This window comes from Otolemur garnettii, unplaced genomic scaffold, assembly GCF_000181295.1.
Source record: "Otolemur garnettii isolate 467f Iridium unplaced genomic scaffold, OtoGar3 scaffold00218, whole genome shotgun sequence".
Taxonomy (NCBI): Eukaryota; Metazoa; Chordata; class Mammalia; order Primates; family Galagidae; genus Otolemur; species Otolemur garnettii.
In genome coordinates, this window is record NW_003852613.1 from 1,933,941 (window position 1) to 1,939,950 (window position 6,010).

Sequence of the window (6,010 nt, forward strand, 5' to 3'; positions counted from 1 at the left end):
GAGACATTCCATGAGAAGGTCAGAAAGGATCAGGAACCTGGAGGCGGGTTGGGAAAGTGAAGGCTTTGATTAAACCCTTACAAAATAAAATGCAAGACAAAAATGATAGCCCAGCAACAATGGAAACTGGCCACACATCCACAGGCAGGGACAGTGTCAACCCAGGGCTGCTCCCCAGGGCTTTCATACCCCTGCCAGGAATGGGGAACCAAGGGATAGAAGCAAGAGGGGAAAGTAAGCTGCCCCATGCACAGAGGCTTCTAGAGGCAGAGCAAACAAGTGCAGATGGTGGGGGATGGCAGACGGTGAGTGATGGATGGATAATGATAGGAGATGAACAGACAGGTAGAAAGATGGTAGAGATGGACAGATGGGTGGATGGATGGAAGGATAGGTGGGTGGTTGGTTGGTAGAGGCATGGACAGAAGGTGAGTGGGTAGATGGATGAACAGATGTGTGAATGGATGGAAGGGTAGGGATATGGATAGTGGATAGATGGAGAGATGGATGCATGGAAGGGTAGGTGGGTGGACAGTGGATAGATGGACACAGAGATGGTGAATAGATGGAAGGGTAATTGGGGGATGGTGGTCTACGGTGAACAGATGAGAGGACAGGAGGGAGGGAGGAATAGGAGAATGGAGGCTAGATCGGGGGTGGGCAGCTAAGACGAGTGAGGCATGGGTGTGGACAGAGGGTAAACTGGCAGTTATGAGAGGATGAAGGGTGACTGGAGGATTGGGATGGGTGGGTAGGCAAGAGGCTGAAGCTGTGACACTGAGGCTGGGTAGATGCAGGAGTGGAGAAGAGAGAAAAGAGTGTAGCGCAGGGCTGGGTGGGCACTGGGGGGAGGAAGCCCCAGGCCCCCAGCCCTTGGTCCTGACGGTGGTCAGCACTTGCTCTGTCGGGTAAGCAAAGGCACTGTCAGAAGAACCTTCGGGTAGAAGCTAAATGCTTCCCCTGAAATCAAAACTGACATTTGATGTCGTCTTGCTGACCCAGACATTCCTCCTCAGAAGGAGTCCAGCCAGAGCCCTGCTCCGGAAAATCAAATTATGGGGCCCGAGTCCAATCTGGGTTGAGGAATTAGAGGAATTTCCTAAGGGTCAGGCCTGTAGGGGGAGGGGCCCTGGCTCTCATCCTGACCGCTCACCCGCCACCCAGCAAAGCATGGCTGCCCTTACCCCAAAGGCGAGGGGGACGAGGGCCCATGGAGCCCCCTCCTGCTGCCCACCCCACACTCCACCTGCCTAGATGAAGGGATTTGGTACCAGGAACTGGCCCAGCAGGAGCTGAACCCAGGCCCTGTGGTGCCCACAGCCCACTCTTTGGCTGGAGGGACAGTATAGGAGCTGACAGCATATAGAGACTTGTTCCCTCACCCCACCCCAGTGGGCCAGGCCTTTACCCTAGTGCCCCTCCTGTGGTCAGATGGTACCCAAAGCCTATGGGATGGATAGCTTCCCACAAGGCGGGACGCTGTGCCCAGGCTGAGCACAGGGCTGGTACAGGGGGCCCATGGCTCATACTGGATGGCATCCATGTCCATCTGTGCCAAGGCCATAGTAGCTCGCTGTCAGTGCCCAGCCTGTGGTGTCTAGGCTGGGGACAGATGTTCTCAGCCTTTAAGCAGCAGAAGGAACCACCATGGAAAAAGGCAGCAGTATGACTTTGAGAATGAAACGTTTCCCCACGTCCACAAAGACGTCATGTTTTTTAACAAGTGGCACCATTTAGAGTAAAACACACAGGGAGCATTTGGACAGAACTACAGGCACCAGCATCACTTCTGCGCAGCAACTTCAGCTCAGTGGAGGCTGGCGTGCAGCTCACAGAACCCATCACGCTAGTCTCTTTACTTCTGTGTATGTGTGTGCAATTTCCCCTAGTAGGAGAAATCACAAAGAAAAGCAAAAGACAAGCAACACATTGGGCTCGAGTGTTCTAACACCCAACAATAAAGTGAGACATGCAATCTCTAAGATGATCTTGTAAGTCTGAAAGAGAAACCCGGAACCCTGCCTGAAAGTGGGTGAAAAGACCTTAGGGATCAGCCAGAGAAAGGCAGGAGGCATCAGAACCGAGGTAAGAGATGGAAAAAGCGGACACCTCTCTGTCCACCCCCCTTCCCCAGAGGCAGGCAAGCATCCCTGCAGGCCAGAAAATTAACCCCACTGGGACCAGGGCGGTGACCCAGCAAAGCAGGGAGATTTTCAGGCGGCCAGAGAGCCATAGTCAGATTCAGCCTAGAAATTCTATTTCCCCAGAAGAAGGGTGCCTCACAAACGAGATGCCATGGGGGAAGAACAGAGATGTCCTTCAGTGACCACCTCCTGCCCCCCGTGAGTCCACACGGTCACTCAGGGAACCCAGTTCCCATGTGCAAGAACGCTCTCGGCACCTCCTCTCAAGGGGCCCTGGCCCTGCACTAGTGGAGTGCTCAGGTCAAGGCAGCACTGGCCAGCCCCCAGGGACATGCTGATAGGTAGGTGGCCCAGGGGACCCAGAGCTGTGGGGGCTGATGCAGTAGGCCAGGGTCATGTCAAAGCAGCACCCTGCTGCAGGCCAGGGAGCTAGACAGGCCCAGCACACAGGAGCCTCAGTGAAGGAGAAGCTTAGTGACTTCAGATAGGCAGGTGGGAGCCCTAACAGTGTTCCTGTTTCCTATGAGACCAGAGCAACATGTACTCCACTGAAAGATCTAGGCCTGAGATTCCCCACTGGACTGGTCACTGACTGCCTATTCCCTGTACTAGCTGTGATTCCCTTTGAAAACTTCTGTGAGGACACGGGGGATGACACGGTCAGGAGTCAGCCTCAGGCTGAGATTCAATGCCTCTCCTGTTTCTGACCCAGACTCCAGTTGCAGCCACAGCCAGAAGTGACACCTGCAGGCTCTGAGGGTGGGGGTGCAGGCAGCGAGGACCTACCTCCTGTGAGGCACACCCAGGTGCTGGGGTGCGCCAGGCAGGGTGGGCCTGTGGGGGTCAATGCAGTGTTCTCTGCCCCGTAGGCTTGGCCCACTCACTGCACCCCTAAGGAGGAGTGTGATGCCTGTAAGCAGGGACACACCAAGGGGTGGGCACAGGCACTGGTGGCCAGCCTGTTGCCTCCATCACCTCCCAGACAGGCTACAGCCTGCAAGGTGCCGTGAGCTGACCCCCGCCTCAGGGAGAACAGGAGCAGTAGAGATGTGGTCTACTGGATCCTAGGCCCAGACCCAAGCTCCCACCCTTCACTCGGGTGGGCACAGGGACCAAAGCATCTCCAAGAAGGGGACCAAAGGCAGACAGGCCCAGGGCCCTGCCCCTACTGATACCCGGGTGGCCCCACTGAGGCCATGAGGGACAGTTGCCCAGCCAGGCTGAGGGGCCGCAGCTGGGTGGGTGCGGCAGTCTGAAGGCTGGCCACTGGCCTGCGTGCAGAATGCCCTAGCCTGGAACGCCTTCTCCCCCCAAGACTGTGGATGGACCCCCTCTTCCCAGCCTCTCTATCACCATGGCAACACCCAGGCTTCTCCAGAGGGACAGAGTCTCTTTGTGGTAACACAAAGCCCCTTTGAGGGGCGGTGGGAGCACAGCCCCTGGGAGCCTGTGGCCAAAGAGTCTCTGAGACAGGGCCCCCAGCCCAACCCCCTCCTGGTTGCAGAGTCACAGAGGCCAGGGCAGGATAAACTAGTGGTTAGGGGCTAGGACCTAGCAAGGTCCACCCCAGCTGCCTGTGGAAGGGTCCTTAGGGGTATGACATGGAGATCCCCCAGCTGAGGAGTGGCTTTCTGGGAGCCTAGGGGGGCTTCCCAACTTCTCTGGTCATTTTGACAAGGAACATGGTCTGCTTAGAGAAGTGGAAAATGGCACTGGCATCTGGGGCTCCGGCCCGATGGAGATACCCAGGACACCTACAGTGGCAACTGGGGAGGGCCGCGGGTGGACAGCGGGATGTGAGGAGGCAGGTCGGCCCCTCCCCCCCACTTGCTGTCCCCTTCTTCTCCTGGTCCCTCCAGCAGGTAATCTGCTGGCCCTGGAGAGAACACACCTGCTGGCTGTGCCGTCTGGGCTGCTGTGCTGCAGCCATAAGCCCAGGGCAGGTCTGGACAACAGGGAACCTCACCCTAACTTGTTTAGGGCCAGAGACAAACTGGGTTTGGGCCCGGTGACAGAGCCCTGTGCAGACCCCTCCTGACATGGCTGCCCTGTCCATAGTCCAGCACCATGTCAGGGAGGCAGAGGCTGTGCCACATCTGCACAGGCCCCCAGCCCTGGAGCCCCTCCCTGGGGTCTTGGCCTGAGAGGGTCCCTGCCCACCCTGACTGCTGCTTACCATGCACTTGGCAGCGCCCCTGCCTGCCGGGCGCCCTGCCCGGGAGGCCCTCCCACAGCGACCTTAGTCTGACCCACAGCAGCTTTGCTAACTAAGCCCCCATGGTAGGGGGGGTCACCGGTCAGTACAACGGCACGAGGCAGCCCTGGCCCTGAGAGTGATCCATCCTTTTGTGAGCAAATCTTTACGGGCACCAGGGAGTGGGGTCAGGACCACCCTCCCCCAGCAGTGCCCGAGTCAGCAATCACCCTCGCACCCCCCACGAAGACCCCTGCCCCACCCCTCTCAGGCGTGTTCTCCTAGTCACATTTGGCATTCTCCCGTCTGCATTCTTGCTCTCTGGGGACGCCTGCGGGCACAGGGTGGGGGTGGGGACCCCAGGCTGCCACAGCAGAGGCAGAGCGGCCATAGGGAGGCTGCTACAGTGGATGGGGCTATCTGGTTCAGGATGGATGGGAGGCCAGTGTAAGTGAGAGAATGGTGTGTCCGGCCAAGTGTAAGGGTTTGGCTAGGCAGCTGGAGGGAAAGAGCCAGGACCCAGGATCCAAGTGGGAGTCTGTCAGGCCAGGGAGGCTGTACAGGAGCATATGTGATCCCAGGAGAAAGGGCTACAGCCTGAGGAGGGATGAATGGGCCCATGAAGCTGAGATAAATAAGACAAGTACAAACCCAGCACTTCCAGGGGGGCCTCCTCTGACCTTCCAGAATAGGGAATGTCTTCACCTTCCCAGCCACCACCTACCATGCACTGGAAGGGGCAGAAGCCAGGACACAGCACTGACCAGTGAGCCCCCCAAAGAAGGCAGAGCTGCCACCCCTGCAGTGAATGACCTATCCACTTGTGAGTCCCAAGACCCTCAGGGGAAAGGCGGGCTTCACCAAGCCCTTCTCCCATCCCGGGAGATCCTCTGTCAGAGGCAGAGCCCATGGGACATGCCCTTGATGCAGCCAGGAACTGGAGCCCACCTTGTCCCCACACCCAGGTGCCCTCCCTTCTGCCCTTACCCAAGGTTCCATGTTGACTCTGGCCAACTCTGGCTGCACCCAGGACCCTTCCCTCCCACAACCTGAGCTAGACTTGGCCTTACTGCCCCCACCTCCCCTGCTTGAGAGCCAGCTCAACTTGGAGCATTCAGGAACATAGGCCTGGTACCACTAATCTCCAGCCCAGAAGCAAACTACTGCCTTTTATATGCAAATGACACTGTGCCGAATGGACAGGGTCCCCCACCCTAGTGAGGACTTCAGATCCTTCAGAACCTGGTCTGACTACCATCTATACATATTGAGAAGACCTAGGGAGCTGAATTTGGCTGTGTACCACACCCCAGCCACTGTGTAGAAGGAAATGTTGGACCTCCTTGAAACCACCCAAATGCTGGTGCAGCCCCCCCAATTCATATGCTAAACCTAATCCCCACTATTAAGAGGTGGGGCCTTTCACGAGGTGATTAGTGCCCTTATAAGATTAGTGTCTTTTAAAAGAGGCTAATATAACTCATGCCTGTAATCCCAGCACTGTGGGAGCCTGAGGCAAGAGAATTGCTTGAGCTCAGGAGTTGAGACTTGTCTGAGCCAAGAGTCAGACCCTGACTCATTAAAAAAATGAAAAACCGGCTCGGCACCTGTGGCTCAACCGGCTAAGGCGCCAGCCACGTACACCTAAGGTGGCGGGTTCGAATCCCCCGCC